This window comes from Haemaphysalis longicornis, unplaced genomic scaffold (genome assembly GCF_048455015.1).
Source record: "Haemaphysalis longicornis isolate Haplotype H1 unplaced genomic scaffold, Haemaphysalis longicornis Haplotype H1 scaffold_129, whole genome shotgun sequence".
Lineage (NCBI taxonomy): Eukaryota > Metazoa > Arthropoda > Arachnida > Ixodida > Ixodidae > Haemaphysalis > Haemaphysalis longicornis.
Genome location: NW_027526232.1, coordinates 367719 through 384980, shown reverse-complemented (window position 1 = coordinate 384980; position 17262 = coordinate 367719). Strand labels below are relative to the sequence as shown.

General features: G+C 44.1%; 1 protein-coding gene across 1 annotated transcript in view; it reads right to left on the bottom strand.

The window, feature by feature from the left end:
- LOC144163660 (uncharacterized) overlaps positions 1 to 10819 on the bottom strand; it is a 64812-nt gene extending 53993 nt beyond the window's left edge. Inside the window, exon 1 of the transcript XR_013320965.1 lies at positions 10693 to 10819. The gene's annotated coding sequence lies outside the window, so the exon portion shown is untranslated. The remainder of the gene's footprint in view (positions 1 to 10692) is intronic.
- Between the last annotated feature and the right edge of the window lie 6443 nt (positions 10820 to 17262).

Below are 17262 nucleotides of genomic sequence, written 5' to 3'. Positions count from 1 at the left end.
CAGCCCAACCATCCGACACGACACCTGTGGCGCCCGCAAGTGTTGTGTTAGCTGCGAGTGTGAGGAGTGACGGCTCTGCCGTCAATCCTCCTCTTCCGGCTGCCAGACTGCAGGCGGCCATGGACGTAGATGTGGTCGACCCTACGACCACTTCTGTGTCCAACAAACAGTCGGGGACGGCAGGGGCTCCTGCCTCCACTTCGAACATATCCCGAGGCGGAGCCCGCAAGGACTCCATCTCGTCACTGTCACACCACTCAGATGATGACATGGAGGTAACACCGTCTCTGCCAGTGCCAAAGGCGGAAAGAGAACAGCGCACCATGGCGGGGCGAGGCAAAACGCCACCAGCCACCCGTGTCACAGGCCCAAGTCAGAACTGATAGATAGTATACATCCAGCCCGAGTCCTCATCTACACCAGGTAAAATCTCCTCCCTAAACATTTATGGTAGCACAAATAATTACACAGTGGAACTGCCGGGGCCCTATTAAAAACCTAGATGATATATATGAAATCCTACACAAAACGCAATCAGCCATCCTATGTTTACAGGAGACACACTTGAAACCTAAGCACACCAATTTCCTGAACCAATACTCAGTATTTAGGAGAGACAGAGATAGCTGCACGCACTGCTCTGGTGGCGTAGCTATAGTTACGCAAAAATCTATGCCTTGCCAATCTCTTCAATTGCGTACCGCCCTAGAAGCGGTTGCAATCCGGGCAGTTATTTTCAACAGATTAACAACAATTTGCTCACTATACATTCCCCCTGAATATCGTTTATCTAGCTCTGAATTTGAGTCTCTCATACATGAGCTGCCGGAACCGTTCCTACTCGTAGGTGACCTGAATGCACACAGCCCACTATGGGGATCTGAACGCACAGATTCCCGGGGCCGCTTGATAGAAAAATTCCTCTTCTCATCCGGAGCTTGTCTCTTTAACAAAAAAGAGCCGACATACTACAACACTACACACAATACATACTCACACATAGACTTGGCGATCGGCTCTTCTGTCCTCTTTCCGGCAGTTGACGACAACCCCTATGGGAGCGACCACTTCCCTGTCATCTTGAAAGGCATTGATAAAGCCCGTAACAGTTCCATCTGCCATAAAAAGTTTAAGGAATCTGGTGCTGATTGGTTAAAATTTAAACAATTATCTCAGCTTTCATACACGTCCTTAAGCTATTTCGGCATTGACGAAGCCTGTGAACCGGTGACTGCACACATTCTTCATGCTGCCGAGGGCTCAATTCCGCAAACATCTGGTGCCACACCTAACACTAGGAGGCCGTGGTGGAATGAAGAGTGTAGGCTTGCACGGCAGGCTCAAAATAAGGCGTGGGGTGTCCTTCGCAGGTACCCCACTACGCAAAACTTGATTTCCTTCAAACGTGCAAAAGTACAAGGAAGACGCATTCGCCAGCAAGCAAAAAGAGATAGCTGGCGCTCTTTCGTGACTTCTATCAACTCGTACACAGATGTAGGCAAAGTATGGAACAGAATTAAAAACTTTAATGGACGGAAAACACACACCCTACCTTTGGTCAACAGTACAGGCGATACCCTAGAGAACTAGGCTAACACACTTGCGAAATACTTTTCATATGTATCGAGTTCTGCTCATTACACGAATGCTTTCTTACGACACAAAACATCTATGGAGAAGAAACCGATTCGTGATAACAAAAGATCTGACGAACCATACAACACGGAATTTTCCATAACAGAGCTTTTGGTCGCCTTGGGAACATGTAAGGCTTCAGCGCCTGGGGCAGATAGTATATCATACACAATGATACAACATCTGCACCCAGAAACTCTCCGAACACTCTTGCACTAGTTCAACAAAATATGGGCGGCGGGATACTTTCCGAGAGCTTGGAGAGAAGCAGTTGTAGTTGCCGTATTAAAACAGGGGAAAGATGCCTCACTACCTGCCAGTTACCGACCAATAGCTCTGACAAGTTGCTTAGGAAAGGTTTTTGAAAAAATGGTAAATAAGAGGCTAATTCATTTTCTTGAATATAACGGCATCCTGGACAGTTGTCAGGCTGGTTTTCGATCAGGTCGAAGCACAACTGACCAGCTAGTTGCCTTTGAGTCGTATGTCAAAGATGCTTTTATCCACAAACAGAACTGTCTTTCTGTTTTCTTTGACTTAGAAAAAGCATACTATACAACTTGGCGTTACGGCATACTGCTTGATCTCAAGGCATTCGGTGTGTCTGGACATATGCTAAACACTATTGAAAGTTATTTGTCGGAGCGGACATTTAGGGTAAGAGTAGAGACAGTGGTATCAAGAACATACATACAAGAAAATGGGGTTCCCCAGGGTGGAGTATTAAGCTGTACTCTGTTTATAATTAAAATGAATTCACTTGGGAAATCGTTGCCACCCTCAATCTCCTACCCAATGTATGTTGACGACGTCCAAATAAGCTTTAGGTCATGCAATCAGTCCATATGTGAAAGGCAGATACAGTTAGGTGTGAACAGGCTTGCAAAATGGACGGAAGAAAATGGTTTTAAATTGAATCCTCACAAAAGTGCATGTGTGTTATTCACAAGAAAGCGTGGAATTCGTCGAGAACCCGATGTCACACTGAACGGAGAACGGATTGCTGTCAAGAAAGAACACAAGTTTTTAGGTGTTGTACTTGACGGAAAACTAACGTACGTACAGCACTTAAAGAAACAAACAAAAATGCCTAAAAACCATTAACATTTTAAAAGTGCTGTCACATCAGTCTTATGGTGCTGATAAAGACTGCCTTCTACGTCTCTTTGTGAGTTTAGTTAGGTCACGTATAGACTATGGAAGTGTAACATACGGGTCCGCGTCTAAAACTGCCTTAAAAATGTTAGACCCAGTACTACATTTGGGCCTTCGCCTTGCCTCTGGAGCCTTCAGGACAAGTCCAATCCAGAGTCTTTATGTAGAATGCGACCACTGGTGCCTAGAGCACCAGGCGTGCTTATACAGCACTCCTCTATGCTATTAGGACAATGTCTATGACGAATCACCCATGCAATTCTATTGTGAATGACATCTCATCCACCCATTTGTATTTAGCGCGCCCGTCGATCCCTGCCCCTGTAGCCTTGCGTGTCAAAGGCCTTGCAGAGGAGATAGGGATGTCTTTAGATGATGGCATAAAAACCTGTATCGCCGATACAGCCCCACCTTGGGACATATCAACTATTCATTTTGACACATCCTTTAAACAAATTGACAAGCGTCGTGCACCCCGCGAATTGATTTTACAGCATTTCTTAAGTTTACAACACAGATATCCATGCGCCTCTTTTTACACAGATGCTTCCAAGTCTTCCTCTTCTGTGTCCTGTGCTGCACATGGCCCGGACTTTGCCAGCACAAGGACATTGAACAGAAATTGTAGCATCTTTACAGCAGAAGCCTATGGTATTCTAATCACAGTGGAACACATTACACAGAACAAAATACAACAATCAGTCATCTACACAGACTCCCTAAGCGTAGTAACTGCATTGGATTTCTTTAAGCCCACAAAAAACGTCATTCTAAACCGCCTTTTTAAAGCTCTTATAACTGCCTATAAGTCAAAGCTAAAAATACTTGTTTGCTGGATCCCTGGACACAGTGGCATTCTGGGCAATGAAATTGCTGACCAGAACGCCACTTTGGCGACCCTACGTAGTGGTGTTGATGTAGTGCAGGTCCCTCACCTCGATCTGAAACCAGTAATCCGGAGGGGAATCCGTAAATGCTGGCAGCACATGTGGGACACACACACAGACAACAAACGCCACTCAGTAAAACCAAACCTAGGAAGATACACAACAGAAAAACAAAACAGATTCATTGAAGTATCCATTTGCAGACTGCGAATAGGCCACACTTACGCTACACACGCATATCGTTTGAATGGAACACTCCCACCTGCTTGTAACAAGTGTGGGGAACGACTCACCATCCTTCATGTATTAATTGAGTGCACATTCTGCAATGAAGCCAGAAAACGGCATTTCCCGAAAATATATACCTACAACATTCCACTACATCCTTCACTGTTTTTAGGAGATGAACCTATGTTTACAAACAAAAGTCTTTTAAGTTATATTGCAGACATCAAGTTTTTAAAACTCATCTCGTACAGTGCGTGACCTCAGAGCCTACGAGCAGTAAGTGAGGCCCTCATGCTACCTTTGTCCGCACGGGAGGCCCACTCTCGTCGCATGCTCTTTGGCTCGAGGTGCATCACGTTGCACCCATAATCCATTTCAGCCACCATTATGAACATCTTCATGCTTTAGTGGACGGGCCCTCTACACCCATATATACAGTATTTTAAGATGTATCATACTCATTTCATACATATTTTAAGCACAAACATGACTATTGAAAGACCACATAACATAGTTCTGGCGCTCTTTGGTCTTAGAAACCCTTGCGCCAATAAACCACAAACATACATACATACATTCTTTCTGAATTTTTGCTTTGTTTTTTTTTTGAATGAAAGCCTCCAGTTTTTCTTTTCTAGCTGAGCATTTGGTGCAACCCAAAATATTTTATTAGCTCTTTCGCACTCAGTGCCGCAATACAAGTTCGTCTTTGAATAAGTCCTGTCTTCTATATGCTGTCGTTCTTTCCAGTTTTGTGCTCTTTAAACAACTACGTTGGTTAAATGATCTTTCTGGAAGTCTATATAGTCGTCATTCTTGGACCAGATTGCCCGTTCTAAAAAGCTGACGACAATTTTTCCGCCTTCACTGGTGACTAAATTTCACCCAGCCAAAATGCATGCCCACGAAGTTTCCGTTCTCATATTTCTATTTTATTTTATTTATTTATTTATTTATTTATTTATTTGTTTATTTATTTATTTATTTTTGTATTTATTTATTTATTTATTTATTTATTTATTTATTTGTTTATTTATTTATTTATTTATTTATTTATTTATTTATTTATTTATTTTAATGTCTCAAAGGCCTGGACAACAGGCATTAAATGAGGGGTGAGCTCAAAAGAAAAATCACTGGTTAAAAACCACGCGAGATATTAGCAGAGCAGTTGACAAAGAATTGTTTGAAAGACTGCAGGGGAGGGCCGGCCACAAGGGGAAAAAATAAAAAAGCGGAAGGAATGTTAAAGAGTTTATGGTATACACACAGAATAAAAAATTCACACGTGAAAAATCACGCGAGATATGAACGAACTTGACAAGCAATTGATATAAAGAAGTAGGGCGGCGGGTCGCAAGGAAAAAATAAAGAGCGGAAATAATAAAAAAAATAACTTTAAGACGCTAAAACAAGGATCACAGCAATTTTAAAGAATGTAGATGATCTAAAAGTGCTATCGGGGAGAAAGCAATGCACGTAAACTAAGCGAAGTCAATAGGCTTGAATTTTTAACAGCGATTGCCTGAACTGTACTGAATCTCCAATCTGCGCCAGTTCCTGCAGAAGATCGTTCCAATCTTTGGCTGTGCGAATGAAAACAGAGTGTTCAAATGTAACTGTTTTTGGCCGCGTATACGATACTTGGAATGTGTTTTTGCTTCGGCTCGAAAAACTTGCACGACTTATGACGTATTTGTCAGGTGACAGTGTGTAATAATATTTATGAAAGAGAGCTAGTCCGGCAAGCTTTCGGCGGTGACTTAGAAGTGGAAGAGAAGCCCGCTGTTTTAGCTCGGTTACGCTCGTAAAAGATGAATAATCTGAAAATGCAAACATGACTGCTTGATTTTGCACTGGTCCCAATGCCTGAACAAGGTACTTGTGGTGGGGATCCCAGATAGCGGCTGCATATTCTAATTTTGGGCGTACTAGTGTTCTGTAGGCTAGTAATTTTAGTTCTGGAGGGGCCAGTTTTAAATTGCGTTGGAGAATATCGAGAGTTTTGGTTGCTGCAGAAACGGCAAGTTTAACATGAACGGACCAAGTCATGTCGTTTGTTAGATGTACACCCAGGTATTTGTACGAATTAGTAGGTTGGAGTACCGAATCGTGGACGGAGTAACTGTAATTAAGTGGGTTTGCGCGTCTATGGAAATATATGGTTTTGCATTTGAGTACATTTACAGACATTGGCCACTCGCTACACCAATTTTTATTAGCTAAAAGGTCTCCTTGTCAGGTTAATTGATCGTCGCGGCTATTAATTGTAGTATATATCACACAATCGTCCGCAAAAGGCCGAATTGTATTAGTTACTCGGGAAGGCAGGTCATTGATATATATTAGGAACAGAAGTGGTCCCAGTACAGTGCCTTGTGGTACTCCGGAGTACACTTTGGTAGGATTGGAAGCAGTGTTGTTTTCGACTACATATTGTTTTATATTAGTAGGAAAGTTACATATCTAGGCTAATACAAATGAATCAAGGTTCAGCTGTTTTAATTGATGCATCAAACTGCGATGACGAACTTTATCGAATGCCTTTTCGAAGTCCAGAAATATTGCGTCGGTTTGAATGCTATTACTAAGGTTTGTGTGCAAATCATGAAGGAATGTAGCGAGCTGTGTTCACACGACAATCCTTTCCGGAAGCCGTGCTGTGACTGATGTATGAAGTTGTTGTTTTCTAGGTGATTTATCACATTTGAACAAATGATATTTTCCATAATCTTTGAAGGAATGCTGGTTAGTGATATTGGAGGATAGTTACATGGCGATGGTTTGTTACCACTTTTAAAGAATGGGATGATTTTTCCGAGTTCCCATTTCCAGGGTATATGACCAGATGATATTGATTCGGAAAACAGCATTGTCAATAATGCGCTTGTCACATTCGTTGTGTTTTTAAGTAGTTTCGATACGATGTTATCGAGCCCCGCACCTGAAGAATTATTCTTTTTTGATTAGGCAAGTGATTCCGTTGGTGCCGATTGTAATGGGGGGCATATTATTCAAAATGACAGTATGGTCTGCTGCGAAGGTAGTGATGCGCTCTTTCGTAAACACAGAACAGAATACGTCATTAAGTACGTTTGCACAATCTTTATCGCCTAGCGTTTCGTCTGAGTTGCCGGATAAAATTAATGAAGCAGAAGTGGACGGAAATATGATTCGCCAAAACTGCTTGGGAATAGTCTTCAGCATGTTAGACAAGCTGAGGCGAAAAACTTCAGTGTGTTTGGAACCTCTTAACTACGAAGATCAACATTCGGCAATATATTTTCTACACCACATTTACCCCCCAATTGCTGGCCTTATTCCCTCCTCTTCGCGGCAAGTAGGAATTTACCGAATCAATCACTTCTCAGAGTGAACAGACAAGAGACAGAGTCTTCATATTTTTGTTGTCGACAAAACCTCCGGTCACTCCAGAACGGACAGTGACAGGTTCGTATTCTAGCATTATGCATGTTTGAATGAAGAGCGCCACAGCCTGTCATCACATTTAATTCTGCCAATATGGACGCTTCCAAAATATAAAACACGTTCCTGCCATTTTTCAGTGACTACTTTCGACTGTAGCGTTAGAATCACCCTAATCACCTAAGCTCGCGAAGCAATAAATAGAGGTTCAGCCCCGAAAAAGAATGCAGCCACATTTGCGGCTTAACCAATAGTCTATATACTATAGAGATATTAGGTAACCGTCACCCATCTCTATCATTACTCCGTAACAAAGCATTTTCGTCTGGTACATACGTTTGCCTGTACCATTCGGCATTACCCGCAGCCCCACTCAGCTTCCTGGCCATTGACTGCCAAAAAGTGGAATGGCACCTGCAATTTTTCGGTATTCGGTGTGCGTAGAATTCTATAACATAATTTAATTGTTGTTTTTCTCGAGCATGGCACGTAGGAATCTGAAATATGATACAAATAATCCTGAGAGGAGAATTTGAAGGCATATGGGTAACTGCCCAAGGTAATAGCGCTCACGCTCCCAAACAGAGCGCAAGGCGAGAACTTTGTCAGCTGACAGTTTATGTGCAACGAAGACATTTTCTTAAAGGGCGAATGGTACGGTACTTGATGTTGCACCTATAGGTTCCGGAAGGTGTTGGTGTGATAGAGTGTGGCCTCTTTTTTTTGCTGGAGATTTGTGTGGAGGTGTAAACTGTGTAGACTGCAAGCGGAAACGTACGCAGCGTTTAAAGTATTAGCTAGTCATGAGAGTAGGGATTCGGAATGCACGCGTCACATCGGCTACAAATGCGTACAAGTGTTGTAGGCTGTCTGCAACCGCATATCGTCCTGTCTAAACAATCGCGCAATAAAAAAACGACAAATCGTTACAATAGCCTGCTATAATTCCCACGACAATAAAAAAACTCACACTCTCTTTCCTCCTCCACACAAGTCTCCACCACAAAAAGAGGCCACACTCTATCCCACCAAAACCTTCCCGAACCTATAGGTGCCACATCAAGTAACTTACCATTCACCCTTTAAACAAATGTCCTCCTTGCACAAGAAACCATGGAGAAGCGACGATCAGCGCTGCGCAGCTCCGATTTGAAAAATTAGCTGCAGGTAGCGCGACGGGCCGCAGATGCAGCCAGGGCTACAGGCACTCTGAAATACGGGCACCTCTGCTTCTCATCGCCCAGGACTCACCCTCTTCAAATTTTCAAGTTATTCCTCCTCCTTATATTTTCTTGTAAGATTTGTGTAAAAGAAACGGCAGCGCCAAAAGAATCATTTATAACAAGAAATCGCAAAGGTTGTATAAGGAGGAGAACGCATCTGCACCGTGGGCTCCGTGATCGAGGGGAACCTACAGCTGACCGACGCGCAGATTGTAATGCCAGACGAGCCGCGCTGCCTGGGTTGACCACGGAGCAGACTTTTTCGCATGTATGCAGCATTTGCTGACTGTTCGCTAAATGTATTCCTTTTAAATTACGGTATGAGGATTTGAACGTGTTTCTGTGGGGTACTGCAAATGTTCGTCTTTTTCAGTAGTGGTTTGACCCGTCAGAATTTAAACAAATCAAAGACATTAAGTGTTGCCTTGGACATCATGGTATCGAAAAATAGACAAGGATGAATAAACGTTATTGGTCGGAGTCGATGCGCTGGTATTAGTGCACCCGCTGTGGGAAACGGGCTTATTCCGAGATGTCTTGTATCGTGCTGGCCATCCGTGCTCTCGCCTGTAGGCGTCGCAGGACTGAGAGGCCGGAGCTGGTCAGCAACTTTACGTAAAAAGAGAAATTCTCCCTGTTTCTCTGTCTTATTAGTACACACTGCTTTTTGCTACCAATAAAATACACACCTTATCTTGGTATGTTTGCAACCTTGTACTAGTATTCCCACTGACTGAAAATTACACGCGACGCCAATTACGAAGCTAACTGAGATGTTCAGCGTCCCAATAGCTGCCACGCTTAAAGGAGCCATGAAGACAAAATACAAGTTGGCTTTATTAGAAAGACTGCTTATTCCCTATAACAATGATACCAATATCATCGCAATCTTCGAACAAATAACGGAGATATTAAAGAAAACGTGTCAAGCAGTCGCGACCCCCTAGCCAATTTCCCGCAATTTTTCTATGACGTCACGTAACCTTGTTTGTGCGTTGGCGGCCGCCTAACTGACCTCTCGCGACGACAAATGACTGGACGTCTGTAATGGGGCCTCTAGGTCCATTTGACCGCATCACTTGAATGCTAACGTGCAGTTAACGCACTGAAAATTATATTTTACTGTTGGCCCGTATGACGTCATTCTTGCTCATAACACGTCACTGTGGCGCAAAATTTGAAAGTTTTTAAATACTTCTTGCTTTTTTTTGTTAAAAAACATCTTTTGTGGCCCTAATGGAGCTGAGTGCGATACTGAATCCTAGTTCTTTCAAATTAAACGAAGTTGTATTTTCTCTTCATGGCTCCTTTAAACACATGGTGCAGCGCGAGCTTCCTTTCAGGCATGCTTTCTATAAGTTTCTGCTGCCTCCCTATTTATTTTATTAGGGTACCAAATTTCGGATTGAGAAACAGCGGAAAGACCTTAGAAAGGCGGTAAAACGCGACTCGCCGTCCAAAAGCACGTTTTTTAGAGCTGTCAAATCACTCATTGGCGAGCATAAAGCAAGGGTATGAAACAACCGAAACTCATCACAGCACTGAAATGTAAAGTGACTGCTGCGTAAGAAAAAATCGTGTCGCCTGTTGTTTAGAGAAAATTAAAAACATTTTTACGAGAAGGAGGGCGTCAATGGTACTGCTACTTTTTTCGCATACACTTAGCCCTCCCACATGGTGCAGAAAGGCTAAATAAACGACTCACAGCGAGAACAAGATTCATCTGAAATACAACAGTTAATCCTGAAATGTAATTCTTCTTTTGCTATGGCGTATACCCACTAGCCGCGCGTATACGTTCCGTACTGGCAAGCAAACAATTATTCACCCTGTACACCAATGTGCAACCGTAAGACGCGGGAAGACACACCCCGGTTTAAAATGCTCACAACCACAGACGAGTCACTCCTTAACACAAAAGAAGTCGCTGAAGTTCACCGACAAAATCTTTAAAATATTACCGCGTATCTCCTTGCTTTCAGAGCAAATGTCGCCAAAAGGCGATGGCCGTCTGCCACCCCTGCCACGTAACTGCACTGCCCTTTATTCTGATCCCTTACGTTCTACCATTCCCTCATATTGTACACCAAGACGTTCGGTTGCCGGCTTCGCAACGATGGCGCGGTGTAGGCACTCACATTTTTTGACCGTTTCGCAGCAGCCAAGACTGTCGTCCCTTTTTTCGCTCTGTGATACGTTGCTTGCTTGCTAATTAAAAGGGTCACTCTGCGGGTTTTCACGATTATGCGTCAGATGCAGTCCGTTCTCGGGTGCTCAAGTGAAACGTGGCGTTAAAAGCAAGGAGGTTGGGGTGCTCCTCCCTCGCTGAAAAAGAAAATTGAGGTCAGGCAAGTCCGAGGATTTCGCTGTTTGTATACCTCTGTATGACACTGTGCAGGCCCGACAGGCAGCGCTTGACTTACGACAAAAACGCCAGCCATTTTGGTAAATAACGACCGAACTGGGGAGTGTAAACCGAAACATTAACTGAATACAAACAAATCGGTTATAATCACACAATCAATGACTTAGAGAAGCAGTAGTGTCCGACCACTGTTTCAGCAGCTATGGGCCACACTTTAGCTCATAGGGCGCTTGCGCTGCCCAGGCGGCGCTGCGCAACCGACTACCGGGTACTACTTCCCGGAAGGACAAAGCTGCGAAGTCCCATGGTATTCCGTGTTGAGTGAAGCAAAATGAGCTCGATACTCTCGATTGTTTTGCGACATGGTCTCCAGCCCATGCCCCAGGCGTCCCATCACTATCTGCGATCAACTTGGCGTTACGGAAAAAAGGTTTGCAGCGCTAAATACGTTTAGAGCGCTGACGAAATTGCTGGGACGGCGACGGCGCTCTGCCACTCGCAGGTTCACAGATCAATGGGCGTATGAAGTTGAATTTGAAGTGAGAGCTTGTTGTTTGAACTAATACAAGTGGTGAGAAGGACTTTTTAAGAAAAGCCAATAAAAAACACAGGTAATCGGCAATGATCGTACCTAAAACTCAGCGAGTCCGGCGGGCCGCAGGCTCCTCTTCTGCGGTGTGCCGCGTTTTCTTGCCCACTGCACTTCTGCGTGCATTTTCATTAAACACTGATGGTTTGTGTCGCCGCTGCGAATACGTGGTGCAGCGCTAGTTTGACTTTTACAGCGAAGCTTTTTACCTCTACACCCCAAGGGTTCTGTCGCGACCGTTGGTGTCAATAAAAAACTCCCGAGAACAAACAAAATAAGTTACTGGCATCGCCAAGAATCCAACCTGATACGAACAGAGAAACGGGACGAGAGCCCCTTGTCTTACCACTTAAACTAAGAGCCCATGCGGAGAGGGCGACGCAGACGGTCACTTTCCGAACACATCTGTGGGTTTACCCCCTGCGTTCTTACTGAATGCCACGTGATAGCGTCCCGCGACCTCTCGCGCCGCTGTGGGCTCCGCCCACAGCACGTGTAGCGGGCGTGTGCGCGTCTTGTGCATGTGCTAGGAGTTATAAAAATTAAAGGAAGCTCACACCAACACATGGTATCTCATTTCTCCGTCTCTGCCGCTCATCTCGCCGCCTCCGTCGGCGGCGGGAAAGACAGAGGAGAAATGAGATCGTCTAACACCGGGTTTGATATTTCTTTTATTTTATAAAAAAAGAGATTCCACTCATGTGCTTCCCCAATACAACTGACCCAACTACCGTTCATGAATCATACACTGATGTAACCTCACAAAAGAACATCTCGTTGAAGTAATGAAGGGTGTCAAGTGCATTGCACTTGTCTCTGGTTTCACTCTTTGTAGTGCCATTTGTGCGAATTCAAGTGACGTCGCATGGGTCATGATTGTGGGTGTCATTTAAAGCTTCGTTTTCGAATTACCTTTACAGGGTGGATTAGCGCGCAATATTTTGTTGCTTGGCTCAGTGAAAAATGCAGTAAGCGTCAGAAGCATGAAATCTATTTCGTGGTTCCGAAAGTAGTGGCCGTAAAACAAAATATATATATATATATATATATATATATATATATATATATATATATATATATATATATATATATATATATATATATATATATATATACATAAGGCAGTGTTTGACAGTTGTGTGTAGATGAGTAGCATGACTACTAACTTGATTCCAATTGAATGCTAGCCTTGGTGTGCATAATGTATACAAAGCTATTGTGTTTGTTACCACAAGATCGCAAGAGAGTGGCCTGACTAACACCGGACTAATTACATTAATTCAACCGAGGACGGACCGATAACTGTACTGGGGCAGCGTAATATAAAAAAGGCAACTTGCATAGGCTGAGTTCTCTTGCGTCGTGGTAGGAGTGCTGTCGTTTGGCTATTCCACTGGGGTCGCATCCACAATGGCAGTTCTCTGCTTAGGCGGCTTTCTCTCAGCAGTCCCCTGAAACGGCCGTGTTTCATTCACAGTTAAGCTTAGTTATTACTGCGAGTACAAAATGGTGCAACTAAAAAATATGCTGGCGTCAAGCATATTATAGCCGTCTAGCAGTTTGGAAATTATACAACTACCATCTTAGACAGCTATCATATCACCACTGAGATACATAACGCAGATAGGAGCATTTCAAAAATTGAAAGAAAAAATTGGGTACTTAAAATTCAACACCTCGCCCTTTGTAACGTAATGGAGATGTTTTTCTGATTACGTTTCATTGCTTACAGTACATGGTTTTCAGAGTAAGTTTACAAAATAATTCTTCCTCAGCCACAGCTTTTCACAGCTCCATGTAGATTTTATTGTGCTCCGAGCTAATTTGTAGGGCGTCATTTTTAAAGCGACTCTGCAAATATACTACGAAAGAAGGCAGCGCCCATGCAGGCGATTTCAGTGTCTACTAAATGTAGCATCACCTGCAGGGTCAGCTATCCGAACGCTAAACGACCGAACTGCGATGACCGAACAGTATTCTTTTTTTTCAGGGCAGCTATACCAAAATGCCGAGCCATGCCGTACTATAACTGTTCCAGGTGCTTCGGGAAAGAAAACAACGAGGGCACGGCGTCAGGCTGTAGCCGAGTTCGTGCGCCCGTTCTGTCACAACAGTTGTCAATAAAGTGGTCACTGCAGAGCCTGCTGCCTGGGGATGGAGTCCATTGGTCCCTTCTTAAGTTTGCCCCCCAACGCCGGTATAAATCCGGCTTAGAGCGAGGGAATATGCGTAACAAGAGCCACGGCTTAAAAACGACACTGATATAACATTTGCGTTTCGCTGCGTATCACGCACATCATAGAGAATATTGTAATACTTACAAGTGGAACGTCTTCCCAGACGACTTCTCTGGTCTGATTGTGCAGTTGACGGCGCAACAAGCCGGCATTTTTGGCGGAATGCGCGCGAAACCAGCCGATACGTAGCATGCGCTATGCTTGACAGGCGGCCATTTGCCCGACTTCCGGGACGAGCGCTCAAACTTTGGGCGGCCGCACGCCGGAGAGCTCGAAGCGCCATCCAGCAACTAAGAAACTGGCGTGTCGGTGTTCAGATTGTTAGTGACAGGGAGTTCTGTTAGGGTGGGGGTTCTGACGAGGTGCTGCAGGCCGAATAATTCAGCCCCGCGGGCTTCATTCCGCCCGCGGGCTGTATGTAGGTTGCCGACCCCTCCACTAGAAGATAGCCAACGCAGTCAGTGACGATTACATGTAAATATTTGGGTCGCGCACCGTGTACGCGGCTGTGCTATGTTCTGTAAATATAGAAGTACACATCTCTGCAGGCAGCCTACGTGCCATTTGGTGCTTGTTTTGCGTCCTTTAATTCCGCTTAATTTGTTTATTTGATGCTATTGCCTCACCTACTCGCTAGCATACCGGTCCCCTGGCATTCGTAAATCGTGCGGTGTAAAATGTTGAGCAAGGATCATTTTGTTTGCAAGAATATCAAACAACCTTTGCAGTCGTGTTCTAGGCGGTGCCAGGCCACCTGTGTCAGCTGATTCGGCTGTGCTTTTCGCGTCCGGTTTCATGCTCCCTCTGAAGCAACCTTTTGCAGCTACCTCAGGCTATAGGATGAGCAGCGTTCTGTGTTTATGCTACTTGTGAACTTTGTGAACCGCACACAAGAAGAAAGAACGATAATTACCGTCAGGAAGTTACAACACCCTACCTGGCGACACCGTCTGAAGTCGCGACGACCACGACAGCTCACTCAAAAGAAAGCCAATAAATCGGCTTGTTGTAGCGGATATTATTTTGTTTAAGTCTCTGCAACTAATGTAATGTCTATTTTATTCGGTATGTAGTCATTTAAACGCACCACAACGCGATTAAATTGAGTACAACCAACTTTCTCTCTTCGTTATAATTGAAAACTCAAGGACGGCGGCGAGGGTCGTCTGCTTTTGTACTACACAAACGCCTCCGAAACGAGGGGGCGCTGCATGTCGCCAAAACTCCAGCGCAGGAGCCCTATAGTCTCTGAAGCGGAGGCTTCGACATTCTAGTTCAAAGTACTAGCAGTGTGACGGCTCGTCCCAGCGTTGCTTGCCGTTGGTAGGAATACGCGAGATGACGGCGAACAGCCGAAAGAAGGCGATCCTGGTTTCTTTTTGAGCACAGAAGATGGAGAGTTTGGTGCCCTGTATAGCGAAGAACCGAACAAGCTCTATACCACGAGCACACATGCGATGGAAACTGAGGGAGCACGTAAGAATTCGATGCAACATATGCCATTTGCTTTCATAACGTTGGTTTTGTCACACCGCATGGAGCTCGAGATGTGTTCTAATCACCAGTATTGTTGCCATTTTGGGGTTATGTTGCTGAAAATGTAATAAACATGATGAATGTTCCGCATGCAACACTGGTTGTGACCCTAAGAACTTGCACAAAACACCGAGCACTCATTCACATGGGCAAGTGCTTTCCAGCTGAATGGGTATTATTTAACTTTCCGATTTCACAGTGCCTTGATTTGTTATTTACTGCTTTTAATTTTATTTTGGTGTCATCGTATTGCGCCCGGCCAGTGCAATCAGCTGCAGCGCCACCAGGCAGCGCTTTTCTACTCCCTGAGATAAACTTGGTGGGGGCAGGTTGTCCAGTAAGCATTTGCACATATGTTAGTGTGTTTTTTGTAAGGGACAGCTGTGACATTTAGCTTCCGCACCCACCTTAAAATCGCTCACGCACGCAGGCACGAAAGAACAACACTTTGTAACAGTGGAGTACTTCGAACGACATTTCATGTCTAAACTTTGATGCCACGTTTTGACAAGTGGCCTTTTTCAAAACATCAGCTATACAAGACATTTCAGTGTTAGCTGTTTGATTCTGAAGTCACTGTCCAGCTCAACACACTTTGACATACTGACATTTCCCGGAAACCGCACAATGCGCGACTCTTTAAAAAGGACATGCGCTTCTTTGTTCCCATTTCAACATTTTGTTTTAGTTGCCAATTTCCTGGGCCTTTGCCGCTTTTACTCCGCACAAACACTGATATATTGCGGCAGTAAACCATTCTGGCGAAGTTGTCTTTGTACAAAGTCACTTCATACAAAACATTCGCCTTCAGAGGCCAAGCTACTGTTATTCCAAAGCGAACAGCGTTCCCTACTTAAATCGTCCCTATCTGATCTCCCCACCACACCCATTCCATCTTTTTCTTTGAACAATCAAGGCAGCCTTAAATGTGGAAACACTTTACACAACGAGGATAACGTCAGCTCTAAAACTTCCGGTCGTTTGGCTGGCCGGTTTCACGGCCTAGGGGTGTCTGGTTTGATTCCCGGGACCTCCCTAGCCATATTTTTTTCTCTGTTTTTTTTTTTTTTGCGACGATTAGGCAAACCTCAGCCTAAACAGCTGTGCTGTTAAAAACTTCTGGTGAACATTCTTTCTGCCTAATGGTATAAAAAATAAATTGCGCAAGGGTTTCCGCGTTTGTGAAAGGCTCTGCAATAGAATTAAAAATACATCACAGCCTTGGCGCAGTCATTTCTTAACACAAGATGATCAGAAAAAAGATACCGGGGGTTCCGTGCTGGACACGCTTCTTTGGCACAAATACTTTGGAAGAAAAACCCCTACATTGGGTTATTCTTACAAGTCCTATGTTTTCCAGAACAATTAGAGACAGCGCACCATAATACTTAAATTGCGATGGCCGCAGTAGTAAAAGTGATAATTTTTTAGCCACAACAATAATAACGATACGAACGCATTGAGCCTCACAGTCACCATGATTTCTGCATTTCATATTTCCCAGCTTGGACACCTTATTCACTGTGACGCAATTGATGTGTTCTGTCTGGGAACACTGGAAGCGGCCGCGATTCTACCATTTCGACAGTATGTACGAAACGATGACCAAATAAGAACGCTGAGATAATTAGTTTCAGAACTTACCAATCTCGAAGACCGGGCAATGTATTGTTATTTTGCAACCCGGCTCTCGACTCACACACAAAAACGGGTGCACTATTTCTTCGCTACAGTATACCTAATACTGACCAATTTTGTTCTATTGCCGCGAACCTTGCATTTCATTTCTTTGGTTATGTTCGTACTTTTGCCGCCAGGCTGAGCCGGGCTACAACATGCGTCCGGAGTAACGCGCATGTTTCTTTCATTCTTTGTTATGCCGCACGGATTATCTCATTCGATAGGGACAATGTTCCACCCCAACGCCACTAGCCTAGAATAGTTTTCTCTTTTCTACAGTGTTCTCGATGTAATTCGACGG